The 15,431-nt window shown below is 48.7% G+C and overlaps 1 protein-coding gene across 2 annotated transcripts in view; it reads right to left on the bottom strand.

Moving 5' to 3' along the window:
* The window catches only part of PPARD (peroxisome proliferator activated receptor delta), an 85,001-nt gene extending 70,291 nt beyond the window's left edge, over window positions 1-14,710 (bottom strand). Inside the window, exons 1-2 of one of the 2 annotated variants that reach the window (XM_030803094.1) lie at window positions 14,576-14,694; window positions 10,096-10,179 (exon numbers count right to left, since the gene is read on the bottom strand). The gene's annotated coding sequence lies outside the window, so the exon portion shown is untranslated. Of the gene's footprint in view, window positions 1-10,095; window positions 10,180-14,575 lie in introns of both variants that reach the window. The other variant, XM_030803095.1, reaches the window with a different exon arrangement.
* Between the last annotated feature and the right edge of the window lie 721 nt (window positions 14,711-15,431).

Below are 15,431 nucleotides of genomic sequence, written 5' to 3'. Positions count from 1 at the left end.
GATCAGGATGGCAGAAGTGCCACCTCTCATGAGTGCAGCTTGGGGTGGAGGGTTCTGAGAACCCATCTGGGCTTGGAGAGGAAAACTGATGTGGTCAGAGTGCCATGACCACCAGGTCAAACACTAGGAATGGGCAGGTCAATGGCAATCTACACACTGTGACCAACCCTAGTCTACATGGCACCTCTGGATGCTACGGGAAGGTGGCTTCTAACCAGACACAAAATGACTTGGAAAAGCACACCCTGAGAAACATAACTGCTCCAGGAAAGAGCTGTACATTGTGGACACTCTCCTCTGTTGTGCAGACATCATATGCTTTCTTACTTAGTTGGAATATGCTGTTAATTGTGAACCATTTCCCATCACTCCTCCCCAAAGCCCTCAAGGGCCCAGTGAGATAACCGAAGAGGGTAAACTTCTAATGTAAGAACACTATGCTTCTATTACCAGGTTTATTGATGTGAGGTTTGCCAGTGGACCCAGCTGACCAGCAGTATTTAGTGAAGAAATGATAGAGCAGTGACTCTCAACCAGGGGTGATTTTGCCCCGTAGGGGACATTTGGCAATGTCCGCAGACATTTGGGTTTTACAGCTGGGGAGGGGAGAAGAGTGTCACTGGCACTTAGTGTGTAGAAGCCAGGGATGCTGCTCAACATCCTACAATGCACAAACAGCCCATACAAGAGATGATTATCCAGCCCAACATGTTTACAGTGCTAGGGCTGAGAAATCCTACACCAGAGGAACAGGAACTAGGAGGCAAAGAGAGTCAACAGCTATGAACATGGAGATGTTTTAGGCAATTAAGGGAAACAAAGGAAGAGCATGCTTTGCTTGCTTGTTTGGAAAAGGGGGTAATGAGTAGAGAGCTCTGGATTCTGACAAACTTGAGAGCAGCATGTTTATGAGGAGACAATGCAAGGCGGCCTGCTCGGCTACTGCTGCCAGTTGGAGAGCAAAGTTGGCTTGTACTTCCACTGGCCTGGTGGCAAGGAACTCTGCCTCTGCGATCACAACTCTTGAATGAGGGGTGTGCCAAAAGCAGTGACAAGGATCAAGTGGTCCTAGCAGATCACAAATGAAAGCAATGAAAATCAGCTGTTAGATACCTTTTAGTATCATGATATGGAAGTGAACTTAAGCATGAAGCAGTTTTCCCACACCACTTGGCAACCTCCCTTCAGCATCCTCCTACAAGAGAACTCTTTCCAAGCTGAGTTACCATTAGCTGTGGAGAACTTAGTAACAGTCTCAGGAGAGCTGCTGAGGTGACCATGAGGCTGGGTAGAAGTTAGGAGTGAAAGAACTTTTTTCGGGAGTCTTTCTGAATCTGCTGTGATTCTGAGGGCTGCCCGATTAAAAAAAAAATTATATAAGAAAGAGGTCGGGCGCGGTGGCTCATGCCTATAATCCTAGCACTTTGGGCGGCTGAGACGGGCGGATCACGAGGTCAGGAGATTGAGACTACCCTGGCTAACACTGTGAAACCCTGTCTCTACCAAAAATACAAAAAATCAGCCGGGCTTGGTGGCGGGCTCCTGTAGTCCCAGCTACTCGGGAGGCTGAGGCAGAAGAATGGCGTGAACCTGGGAGGCAGAGCTTGCAGTGAGCCAAGATTGCGCCACTGCACTCCAGCCTGGGCGACAGAGCGAGACTCCGTCTCAAAAAAAAAAAAAAAAAAAAAGAAAGACAGCACTTTTTTTTTTTTTTTTTTTTAGAGACAGGGCCTTACTCTGTCACCCAGGCTGGAGTACAGTGGTGCAAACATGGCTCACTGCAGCCTCAGCCTCCTCGGCTTGAGTGATTCTCCTGCCTCAGCCCCTCAAGGAGTAGGAACTACAGGCATGTACCACCACGCCTGGATAATTTTTGTATTTTTTGTAGAGACGGAGTTTCGCCATGTTGCCCAGGCTGGTCTTGAAGTCTGGTGTGCTGGGACTACAGGTGTGTGCCACCATGCCCAGATAATTTTTGTATTTTTAGTATAGATGAGGTTTCCCCATGATGGCCAGGCTGGTCTCAAACTCCTGGCCTCAAGTGATTCACTGCGCCTGGCTGGAAGACAGGACTTAAATTAAAAAAAAGGGGGGGGGGTGCTGCGACACACTCCCCTGAATGCCAGGAGCTGTTTAATGGAAGATGAGGCTCCCAGGCTGAGGCTGGGCTCCCTATGCCCAAGCCTGTAAATCTGGGCTGGTTCAGAAGTCACTCCTACCTGGGCTCACCCCCTCAGAACCCAGCTTGACAGAAAGGGGACAAACCAGCATTTCCTGAGGTTCATTTTAATCCTCACAGGGAAGAAAACGAAGGCTCAGGACATTCAGTCACAAGCCCATGGTTAGAAGGTCAGTCAACACTGGAGCTGAGTCACACCGGTCCCCAGCACAAAATCCACTCAGGCCTCTTCACAGACAATGAAAGGGCTACAGATGTTCCTCAACTTATAGGGACAAACCCATCATATGGTGAAAACATCACAAGTCAAAAACGCATGTAATATATGTAACCTACCAAACACCATAGCTTAGCCTAGCCTACTGCAAATGTGCCAGAACATTTCCATGAGCCTACGGGCAACATCATCTAACACAGAGCTTATGTTATAATTTTGAATATCTCATGTAATTGAATACTGTACTGAAAGTGAAAAAACAGAATGATTGTAGGAGAACCGGGGCACGGTGGCTCATGCCTGTAATTCCAGCACTTTGGGAGGCCGAGGTGGGCAGATCACCTGGTCAGGAGTTAGAAACCAGCCTGGCCAACATGGTGAAATCCTATCTCTACTAAAAATACAAAAATTAGCCAGGCCTGGTGGCAGTCGCCTGTAATCCCAGCTACTCAGGAGGCTGAGGCAGGAGAATCACTTTAACCCGGAGGCAGAGGTTGGGGTGAGCCGAGATCGTGCCACTGCACTGCAGCCTGGGTGAGAGTGGGACTCCATCTCAAAAAACAAAACAAAAAAAAAAGAATGGTTGTATAAGTACTAAAGGATGGGGCTTCTGCTGAACGTGTATCGCTTTTTTTTTTTTTTTTTTGAGACGGAGTCTTGCTCTGTCGCCCAGGCTGGAATGCAGTGGCGTGAGCTCGGCTCACTGCAAGCTCCGCCTCCCGGGTTCATGCCATTCTCCTGCCTCAGCCTCCCAAGTAGCTGGAACTACAGGTGCCTGCCACCACGCCCGGCTAATTTTTTGTATTTTTAGTAGACACGGGGTTTCACCATGTTAGCCAGGATGGTCTCGATCTCCTGACCTCGTGATCCGCCCACCTTGGCCTCCCAAAGTGCTGGGATTACAGGCGTGAGCCATGGCGCCCAGCCGTGTATCGCTTTTACATCACTGTAAAGTTGAACCATCATAAGGTGGGGACTGTCTGTATTTAAAAAAGGGTGAGGATACCAGATGCTAAAACCCAGAAGCCAGTGCCCCAGGGAAACACAGAAGACACCAGCTCTTCACTAACATGTTAGCCCCATACAGAGCCTTCTCTCAGCTTCAAGTAGTTGCTCCAATCTGACCTCCTCCTTCGAATTCTTTCTGCTGTGTGCCCCTCCTGACTCCTTTCTTCCCCTTTTGTCCCTCTTCCTACCATTCTCTAATTTGTCCTCCCCGTTGCTTCTTCTTGCTCCACTCCTTGCTTCTATAATACCGAAACTGAAGTGTATTTGAAACGTGGCTAGTGGTGTTAAATGAAGTTTCAACTTTCTTGCTTTTTATTTTTGAATAATTTATGCTTAACTTTTTATGTGCTTTGACAATAAAACCTAAATTTAGTTGCCTTCTGAAGTTTGTGAACTCTTTTAATCTCTCCTGTGCATCAACAGCCCTAAATGGATATGGGGTAGGGATGGGTTATTCCACCCTGGCTCTGGGTGCTTAATCTGTGCGGCTGAAATATCAAAATCAATGCACTTAAATTGCAACCAGAGGAACTCAGATTTAATGTGAAGAAGAATTTCCTTACATTTAGACCACTGCAGTCCCCTACCTATCCTCTCTATCTCCATTCCTAATCTACCTTTTTGCAATATTAACACCATCACTCCTTGCTCCAAAACCACTGATGGCTCCCCCATTGCCCAAAGAACAGAGTACAGATTCCTTCACCTAGCATTCAATGTCCTCCATCAACCTATTAGGAATTTCCTAACTAACAGCAGCTTCCAGGAATGAAAATCATGAGAAGATGCGCTTTTCTCTTGGAAGTATCAAGACCAGATTACCTCACATAAGGATGCTGAAAAGTAGTAGCTGATCTCCAAGGAGGCCTCTTTCTCTCCTCAATGAATCATGCCTCTTAGTATTCACACCCTTGTGTAGTCCTCTCCTTGAATCTGAACTGGTCCTGAGACCAAGGGAATAGAGGAAGTGGCATTGTGTAACTTCCAAGGCTAGGACATAAGAAACATTGACATTTCTGTCTGAATCTCTCAATACATTCATTTTTGGAATGCTTCTGCTCAGAACCCAGCTGTCATGCTATGAGAAGCCCAAGGCACATGGAGAGGTCATGTATACGCACTCCATTCAACAGCATCAAGTGCCACCCATGTGCGTAAGCCAGTGTGGAAACCCAGCCCAGCTGAGCCTTCAGATGACACCTGCCCCTGTCTCCATTTGACTATAGCAACATGACATATCCCAAGCAAGAACCACCCAGCTGGGCCCAGTTAATCCACAGAACCATGAAAGACAATAAAATGCCAATTTAAGAATGTCCTAGATGAATAAATAAAAACTAACTTTATTAAAATCTCCACCTTTGATATCTGTCTTTTAAATATTCTTTGTGGCCGGGCGCGGTGGCTCATGCCTGTAATCCCAGCACTCTGGGAGGCTGAGGCAGGCAGATCATGAGGTCAGGAGTTCGAAACCAGCCTGACCAATATGGTGAAACCCCATCTCTACTAAAAAAATACAAAAATTAGCCAGGAGTTGGGGTGCACGCCTGTGGTCCCAGCTACTTGGGAGGCTGAGGCAGGAGAATCACTTGAACCCACGAGGTAGAGGTTGCAGTGAGCCGAGATCACACCACTGCACTCTAGCCTGGGCAAGAGAGTGAGACTTCATCTCAAAACAAAACAAAACAAAACAAAGAACTGGCTGGGCACAGTGGCTCATGCCTTTAATCCCAACACTTTGGGAGGCCAAGGCAGGAATGAATGGCTCGAGCTCAGGAGTTTGAGACTAGCCTGGACAACACAGGGAGACCTGATCTCTACAAAAAGTTAAAAAATGAGGTGCGCATGATGGCGCACGCATGTAATCTTAGCTACTTGAGAGGCTGAGGTGAAAGGATCACTTGAGCCTGGAAGTCAAGGCTAGATATAGTGAGCCAAGACTGTGCCACCACACTCCAGCCTGGGCAAGAGCGAGACCCTATCTCAAAAAAAGAAAAAAAAAAAAAAAAAAAGGCTGGGTGTGGTAGCTCATGCCTATAATCCCAGCAATTTGGGGGGCTGAGGCAGATGGATCACTTGAGGCCAGGAATTCAAGACCAGCCTGGTCGATGCAGCAAGATCACAAGACACCATCTTTACAAAAAATTTTAAAATGAGCTGGGCATGGTAGCACATACCTGTAGTCCTAGCTACTCTGGAGGCTGAGGCAGGAGAATTACTTGAGCCCAGAAGTTGGCGGCTGCAAGTGAGCTATGACTGCATCACTGCACTCCAGCCTGGGCGACTGAGGGAGATCCTATCTCAAATAAAATCAAACAAAAGAACCAACAGTATGTTACCAATGATAAAAATCAAACTTTCAAGAGAAAACTCAAATTTAGAAAACGTGTATTGACCACTGTGAGCCTGACAGCTTCCCAATACTTAAAGACTTTTTAAAAATGAGATCAGTGGTGATATTAACGAATGTCACCCGCCCGGCCTATTATAACTTCTAACGTGGTAAACATAAGCCCTTCGGGTCTTCAATAATTTTTAAGAATCTAAAGGGACCCGAGCGGTGGCTCACATCTGTAATCCCAGCACTTAGGGAGGCCAACGCGGGTGGATCATGAGGTCAGGAGATTGAGACCATCCTAGCTAAACATGGTGGCGGGCGTGGTGGCAGGCGCCTGTAGTCCCAGCTACTCAGGAGGCTGAGGCAGGAGAATGGCGTGAACCCGGGAGGCGGGGCTTGCAGTAAGCCGAGATTGTGCCACTGCACTCCAGCCTGGGCGACACAGAGAGACTCCGTCTCAAAAAAAAAAAAAAAAAAGAATCTAAAGGGATCTTGAGGCCAGAAAGTTTGAGAATGCTGTTTTATAATATTCTAAAGTTGACTTCAAAATAAGCCATCTTTCGGCCAGGCGCGGTGGCTCATGCCTGTAATCCCAGCACTTCGGGAGACTGAGGTCGGCAGATCACCTGAGGTCAGGAGTTCGAGACTAGCCTGACCAACATAGTGAAACCCTATCTCTACTAAAAACACAAAAAATTAGCCAGGCATGGTGACACATGCCTGTAATCCCAGCTACCTGGGAGACTGAGGCAGGAGAACTGCTCGAACCCAGGAGAAAGAGATTGCAGTGAGCCAACATCACGCCATTGCACTCCACCCTGGGCAACAGAGCAAAACTCTGTCTCAGAGAAAAAAAAAAAAAAAAGACACATACACCAATGGAACAGAATAGAGAGCCCAGAAACAAATCCACACACCTACAGTGAACTCACTTTTGACAAAGGTGCCAAGAACATACACTGAGGAAAAGAGAGTCTTTTCAATAAATGGTGCTCGGAAAACTGGATATTCATATGGAGATGAATGAAACTAGACCCCTACCTCTTGCCATATACAAAAACCAAATCAAAATAAATTAAAGACTTAAATCTAAGACTTCAAACCATGAAACTACTACAAGAAAACAGGAGAAAATCTCCAGGACACTGGTCTGGGCAAAAATTTCTTGAGCAATACCCCGCAAGCACAGGCAACGAAAGCAAAAATGGTCAAATGGGATCACATCACATTAAACAGCTTCTGCACAGCAAAGGAAACAATCAACAAAGTGAAGAGACAACCCACGGAATGAGAGAAAATATTTGCAAACTACCCATTTCACAAGGGGTTAATAACGAGAATATATAAGGAGCTCAAACAACTCTATAGGAAAAAAACTAATAATCTGATAAAAGGATGGGCAAAAAATTTTAATAGACATTTCTCAAAAGAAGACATACAAGGCCGGGTGTGGTAGCTCATGCCTGTAATACCAATACTTTGGGAGGCTGAGGCAGGCAGATCACTTGAGGTCAGGAGTTCGAGACCAGCCTGGCCAACATGGCAAAACCCCATCTTTACTAAAAATACAAAAATTAGCTGGGCATGGTGGCAGGTGCCTGTAATCCGAGCTACTCAGGAGGCTGAGGCAGGAGAATCGCTTGAACCCAGGAGGCGGAGGTTACAGGAAGCTGAGATTGTGCCATTGCTCTCCAGCCTGGGCGACAAGAGCAAGATTCCATCTCAAAAAAAAGAAAAAAGAAAAAAAGAAATATACACCTACTACTATGTACCCATTAAATTAAAAAAAAACAAAAACAAACAAACAAAAAGTTAGACAGGCAGTGGTGTGCACCTGTAGTCCCAGCTATTTGGGAGGCTGTGGTGAGAGGACTGCCTAGGGAGGCCAAGCTTATCCAACCCACGGCCCACGAATGCATGCAGCCCAGGAGAGCTCTGAATGCAGCCCAACGCAAATACATAAACTTCTTAAAACATGAGATTCTTTTGCCATTTTTATTTTTAGCTCATCAGCTATTGTTAGTGTTAGTGTATTTTATGTGTAGCCCAAGATAATAATTCTTCTTCCAATGTGGCCCAGGGATGCCAAAAGATTGGACACACCCCTGGCCCTAGGGGATATAGCAGTACCCCAACAAGAAAGGAAGAAGAGGCCGGGTGCAGTGGCTCATGCCTATAATCCCAACACTTTGGGAGGCCGAGGCCGGTGGATCACGAGGTCAGGAGATCGAGACCATCCTGGCTAACACGGTGAAACCCTGTCTCTACTAAAAATACAAAAAAATTAGCCAGGCGTGGTGGCGGGCGCCTGTAGTCCCAGCTACTCAGGAGGCTGAGGCAGGAGAATGGTGTGAACCCAGGAGGCAGAGCTTGCAGTGAGCCGAGATCGCGCCACTGCACTCCAGCCTGGGTGACAGAGCGAGACTCCGTCTCAAAAAAAAAGAAAAGAAGAAAGAAAGGAGAAGAGAAGTTCCTACCTGCGACTGGGAGCTCAAGGCTTAGGGATGAACTGGACAACTGACCCCTGGAAATGCAAGTACAATTGCTGCCACTGGGCCTAGCTGCTGCTAAAGCAAATGGCAAAGCAAATCAGTTCAACTCAGTAGCTCTCCCTGCTCAGGGGGTACTTTGACCTCTTTCCTCTTGGGGAACCTCAGAAGCCTCTGAAACTCCCCCCTTCTTCCTCCCTCACATTCCCTTCAGAGGAAAGCACTTGGTATGGGTTTGAAAGCAGGAGGGTCCCCCCAACCCAGGACCTTCCTGAAAGATCTACAAACAACCTGACCCCCATGGACAGAGAGACACAGGGACTCGCCACCCTGTCTGACAACAGGAAAACCTGCAGGGTGTTAAAGGCAGAGAAGGGGAAGTGAAGCCCACAAACAGCTACTGGAACCACTGAACTTCGGAGATTAAAACAAATCAGGCAGGAGGCCCACGTTTCCCTGGCCCCCAGCAGGGACCCATAACAACCCAGCCTTCCAAATAGGACAATGAACATTGTATTCCCTGGAGCTCCACTTCTGAGAGTTTATAAAACCTGCCAGGCATCCTGAGAACATGGAAACAGCAATAGGAAACCCAGAGCATTGTTCAGACTCTTGGTGAGAACCTCCTACTCCTGCAGAGATGGAAGAAACAATTCTGTGTGTTATGGCCAGCTCTCATATATACCAGCAAACCACAGACCCATGAGGCAGAGACTGGATCTGTTTTTTACTATTATCATTTCCCAAGTGCCTGGCACATAGTTGGCACTTAAAAATATTTGTTCCTGGTCGGGCACAGTGGCTCACATCTGTAATCACAGCACTCTGGGAGGCCGAGGCAGGTGGATCATCTGACATCAGGAGTTTGAGACCAGTCTGGCTAACATGGTGAAACCCCGTCTCTACTAAAAATACAAAATTTAGCCGGATGTGGTGGCACATGCCTGTAATCTCAGCTACTCAGGAGGCCGAGGCAGGAGAATCGCCTGAACCCGAGAGGAAGGTTGCAGTGAGCTGAGATCACGGCATTGCACTCCAGCCTGGGCAACAAGAGCGAAACTCCATCTCAAAAAAAAAAAAAAAAAAAAGGCCAGGTGCGGTGGCTCACGCCTGTAATCCCAGCACTTTGGGAGGCTGAGGCAGGCGGATCACCTGAGGTCAGGAGTTCCAGACCAGCCTGGCCAACATGGTGAAACCCCGTCTCTACTAAAAATACAAAAATTAGCCGGGCGTGGTGGCAGGCGCCTATAATCCCACCTACTCAGGAGGCTGAGACAGGAGAAGTGCTTGAACCCAGGAGAAGGAGGTGGCAGTGAGCCAAGATCATGCCATTGCACTCCAGCCTGGGGGACAAGAGCGAGACTTCGTCTCAAAAACAAACAAACAAACAAACAAAATATATATATATATATATATATATATATATATATTTGCCCCCTAATAAGAGAGAATGATGGACACCATCTTTGTGGCCTGGCACCCTAGGTACCCATATGGGCAAAGACGAAAGTCCGTTCATTTACTCATTCAACAAAAATTTATTCATTATCTCCTCTGTGCCAGGCACTATCCTAGACACAACAGGCAGCAAAACAACTCCCTGCTCCGTGGAGTTTATCTTTTAATGGGCGCAAAGGTGGGAATCTCCATGCTCCTGAAAAAACTATGTAAGCCATAGACTTTCAATAATTACTTAATAAATGCCTATACTATGCATAAGCAACTGGTACCAGATGCTGTGACAGGAACCTGGAATCTGGGAATAAGCCCTAGTGAAATTATTTAATCTTCAAGGTCAGTATCTTAAATCTGGATCCTGTGTCAGCGGTGGTCAGAGACCCCTGAGTAAAGAAAATGGGATTACCTCGTTGGTGCATCTGTCTTCATCTGTTGGTGAGCAGAAGCCACTGTGTGAGTATCACATGCATGCCCAAAACACTGTACAGCACTGCAGGATAGAAAAAACCCCAACAGCTTTAGCCGAGAGGTGCCAGGGGCCCTAAAAGCAACTCTAATAAGTTATACCCACCATAACTCAAAGAGTGCTCCTAAGGTAATCTGGCTCTTCATCTGTCCCTTACACACCACCCTGAGATGTGATTCTGAGCCTGAGTCAGCAAATATTTCCCCAATCCTGGAAGGAGTCTGCTCACTCCCAAGTAAGCAGACACTGGCTTTGCTGATTTTATCAGGTCGGGGCAGAAGGAGCAGGCAAGGTAAGAAAGGAGCTGGTGCCCAATACCCGCAGTGGGTAGAAGCTCATAAATGAAGATGTCCTGAGTCATAGTTGATTCCTTCACCAAAGCCCATGGAGAATGAACTGGAGTCACATCCCAATCACCAGCCTGCTGAGTTATGAAGGCTAGGAGCCATCTGCCAAGGAAGAAGACCCATACGTCTGAAACCTGATGCAAGGGGCCATGTTCTCCCTGCCAGGCTCAAGGCAAGCTCCAAGGGCTCCTCTGACACCCTGGAATCCAGCTGTTGCAAGCAGCTCCTCCCCCTGGCTCCAAAGGCAGAGAAAAATGCGCATGGACACCAAACCATCTCCAAGAAGCAGCCATTAGGTAATATGGGACATGGTATAGACAATGGCATCGGGCACAGGGCTTCTGACATCATATAAGCAAGGGCCTGGCAGAACGGACAAAGCCCACAGAGACCTAGGTAGGGAGGAAGAGAATGTTTCCACTGTGGGCAATGCTGAGCAGTAGAGCTGTGTCCTGCAATTTCCAGGCCCTTCAGAGGCACTGGAGGAAGGCACCACTGTTCAGCTTCCCAGCCTGCAGGAAGCACTCAGGGAGGTGGGCCTCAGGGACAGGATACAGCTGAAGCCCTTAGAAGTGACAGGTCCAGGCTGGTCGCGGTGGCTCACGCCTGTAATCCCAGCACTTTGGGAGGCCGAGGCGGGCGGATCACGAGGTCAGGAGATCGAGACCATCCTGACTAACATGGTGAAACCCTGTCTCTACTAAAACTACAAAAAAAAAATGAGCCGGGCGTGGTGGCGGGCGCCTGTAGTCCCAGCTACTCGGGAGGCTGAGGCAGGAGAATGGCGTGAACCCGGGAGGTGGAGCTTGCAGTGAGCCAATATCGCACCACTGCATTCCAGCCTGGGCGACAGAGCAAGACTCCATCTCAAAAAAAAAAAAAAAAAAAAAAGAGTGACAGGTCCAACTCCTGAGAGAGAGGAGCTGCACTATCCCAGATGTGCCAGAATCTGCAGGCCCTGAAGACAGCTTGCACAACAGTCAGGACAGCTGTAGGCCCAAAGCAGAGTTCTAATGGCTTCCCAGGCCAGTGCTCTACACTGTCTATCCTCTTACCAGGCCCTAAGGGAAGCGGTCTAAGGGACCACAGGTGGGGTTGAAAGGCTGAGTAGGAGCAATTCTTCCTGAATGGGTTAAGGCATATATCACACAAGAAGGCCATGGTGAAGAGGCAAGGAGAAAGGCAGCCGAACGAGCAGTCAGTATAATCTCAGTGCGCTGAGAGGCCAAGGTGGGGAGGACTGCTTGAGGCCAGGAGTTCAAGACATTGTGAGAGCCTGTCTTTACAAAAAAATTGTTTTTTAATTAGCTGAGTGTGGTGGTGTGCACCTGTAGTCTCTGCTACTCTGGAGGCTGAGGCAGGAAGATCCCTTGAGCCCAGGAGTTTGAGGTTACAGTGCACTATGATAGCACCACCGCACTCCAGTCTGGGCAATAGAACAAAACCTTGTGTCAGAAAAGAAAGAAGGAAAGAAAATCCAGACCCAGACTCTGCAAAAATCACTGAATGGGAAGGAATTTGGTAATTGACAATCATGACTATCTTCTCAGAAAATGAGAGTGGACAAACTGCAAGAAGCTATCCAGCTAGGGCTGCTGGTGCCCAAGCTGCTCCACAAGGACTGGCCTTGACCTGTTCTCAAATCTCTCACCTGCCACCACAGCAGAGAGCACTACTAAGGGGTAAGCATGGCCAGAAGTAACAAACTGCTCAAAAGAGTAAGGAGGAGTCCTTGAGAGCCAGAGACTAGACTAAAAATCTGTCCAACACTTGACCTCTACCTTTTTAGAATGATCCACTAAAACCCTGGAGAGATGCTATTCACAGGAACAAGGAAAACCCTCTGGTCCAGTCTACCCAAATCCTTGCAAGTGCAGCAAAGGGGGCCTGGGGGTCAGTGGAGAGGGGACTGCCTCAACGACAGGCCATCCATAATCCTATTGCTTTCATAGAAAACAGTCAGTGGACAAGAGGATTACAAAACTTTAAAGTCTGGTTAAGCTGGTTCCTTTGGCTCTCCACCACAGCTCCTAAAGGTTGCCAACTCCCATGTCCAATCTGGCTCAAAGACAGCACAATCATCAAAAGAGGAGCCCTAGAAACCTGGGGCCAGGTGAAACAATGAGTCTTCATTTCTAAACATGAGAGTGGGTCATGCTTTCAGAATCCTCCAAGATCAGACTGGGTAGAAACAAAGGATACGTTCTTTCTTGAATATTTCTTTAGAGAACCAACGCCAAATAAAGGAGCTCAAACTGAAGGATATGAAGAGAATTTTCTGCTTGGCAAGGTTAAACATCCTGACACACATGGAAGGTGGTGGGCTCTCGAGCCCCAGAGAAGATAATCTATGTGACTGGAAGCAGATGTGTCTGCTCAAGTTCCTGACAAGGTCTAACTACTGCAGCCCCACAACCCACCAGGGTAGTTATCAATCTGATACCTCATGCTATGCCTGGGCAAAGGGAACAGAACTCTGGGATTGCCCTTCCTCTTGGATACAGAGGAAATTAAGCTCCCAGGGAAAAAGAGGGACAATCTGGATTCCCTAGATTCAGAAAAGAACAAAGAAAAAAGAGGGAGAAGAGACTCCAAGAGAACATGTTCAGTGACCAACATCAGAGGCACATTCAGTTGGCCAAAGATTGTCAAAGAGATATGAGAGAAAATCAGCAGCTGTTTCAAGCCACCAATAATAAAAGGGACAGATGCCCGCCAGCCCCAGGGCTATCAGGCCAGCAATCTATTTCAAAACTCAAACAGGGAAAAAAAAAAGTTCCGGAGCCAGTACACAGAAAAAAGGTTGAGGACCACAAGTATTTTCTGGAGCACAGCTTCTGGAGAATTCTCTTAGCCCTTTGGGATGAAGCACAGGGTGGAGGGTGGGAGTGAGGGCAGAGAGAGGCTGGGGTATTATGGTATAAGTGTATTCCATACATCCAGAGTGGAAAGACACAAAACCCCGGTTCCTGGAAGGGGAAAAGAATTGGACAAAGCCTCCGGCTACCCGTGGCACACATCCAGCTCAGCGCCATCTCTCTCCAAGGGTTCCTGGAAGTCAACAGCCCCATAAAGGGAAGTATTAAAGCTGAGATAAGAAGAATGGCCTACAAATTGGACATCATCTCTGATGCAACACCCACGTACATTCTCCCACACAATCTGTTATTTCCTTTAGTCAATCAGCCTCTTAATTCGATCAAGGTCTGAACACCTCCACCCCACCCCATGATTATGTCAACTGCAGGTCAAGTGAAAGTAGAGTGTGGAGCTAACGCTTCTCCCTGAAGCAGGGGAAAGGAACAGGGAGAGAAAAGGAGGTGGGCGACAGGAATGTAGGGGACAGAATTGATACGAAGGAAATCGGAAAGAGGAGCAAAAACAGGGCCTCTCAGGGAACCAAGGTGAGAGTCTTAAGGACTGACAGGGACTGCAGGCACGGAGTTGGAAAAAGCCTAGGAACACCCTGGGGAAGAGGATGGGGACTCATAATACTAGGAGGGATCAGGCCACAGATTAAGAAGGGGACAGGGATGGAGAAAGAGAGTAAAGCCTGAGAGAGCAAGGATGGGAGGATGAAGGCAGGAGACAAGGATTACGAGGGGGACAGAGGAAAAGATCCCAGAGAAGACCCTCGGTAGATAGGGCAGTGGATTCGGGAACACCAGAAACGGGTGAAGGAAGAGGTCAGAGGCAGGGGAGGGGAATGGGAGAGGCCACCGGGCCTGAGACGGGGTTCTCACAAGTGGGTGGAGACGAAGCCACCAGGCCCAAGAGGGGGCATAGAGTAGGGTGGAAAGAGGCCCGTGTTTCGGACTCACTCAAGCAGCTATGGGGGTCCAAGGGCGGGGGACGCAGGGTCGGCGGTGCGCCTACACGGCAACGCACGACGGCTGACCGGAGCGGGCCGGAGCATCAGAAAGCCGCCGCGACGCTGTCCGCGGACCCCGGCAGCTCCCCGCACCCCGCTCCCCGCCGCCGGGCCTTGCGCCCCAGTCCCGCTGGCCGCCTCGGCCCAGGCCCGGCGCTTCCCTCCGCCACTTGCCTGCCCGCTTCCCTCGTCTCGGACTGACCTGTCCCGGCTGCCTACGGCGCCACCGCCGCTGTCCCGCAGGCTCCGCAGAATTCTCCCGCTCCTGCCAAAACTTTTCCCATTAATCCCGAGGTCCGCGGCGGCCGCAGCGTCACACGCTCCGCGGCCCGGCCCCGCCCCCGCCAGCGCAACGTCACCGCGCTGCTCGGCCCTTCCCTCCCCACGCCCCCTTCCGCCCGGCGGCGGCCAATCACCACGCCTCCTGGAGACTCCCCTAATTCTGCCTCTCCGCCCACCGCACGCTGCCCCGGGCCCGCCTGTGGCGCCCTCTGGTGCGGGATGCGGACGTAGCAGCTAAGGGAGGAGCAGGGGAGCGCCAGGGCCAGTAGAACAAGTCCAGCAAGTGTCACAAGAGGGAATTTAAAGCTGGAAGGGAATTTCGAGGTCATCTAGTGCAACCTCCTCATCTTCCAGTGAAGAAACTTAGTCCTAGAAAAGGTACGTGACTTGCAGTGACAAGTCTGGAGAGACTCTTAACCCGGTGCTAGGTCCACTGGAGATCATACCGCCTGTAATTTTCAAAAAAGGGCTTTCCGCCTTCAAGAGGCTTCTACAACTGGAAATTTGCGGTCTTAGAGTTCTTAACCTTTCTTCCCGTCTGCTTATGTAATAGGCTTATTCACCTAAAATATGGGACATCCTCCTTATTGTTGTAGAAAATTCTGTTCTTACTTCTTAATCCAGATCTTTAAGACCTGGAAGGGACCTATTATCCCAACCTACCGCTTAAGATGTACCACAGAAAGCTACCTAGCAGCTGGGAGGCAATCTGGTGGGAGAAGATGGCTTTCATCTGGCGATGAACAAAGCTTGACTCTCAGGTATATGACCAATGC

Source organism: Nomascus leucogenys, chromosome 22a, assembly GCF_006542625.1.
Source record: "Nomascus leucogenys isolate Asia chromosome 22a, Asia_NLE_v1, whole genome shotgun sequence".
Lineage (NCBI taxonomy): Eukaryota > Metazoa > Chordata > Mammalia > Primates > Hylobatidae > Nomascus > Nomascus leucogenys.
This window is presented reverse-complemented; position numbering and strand designations above follow the sequence as displayed.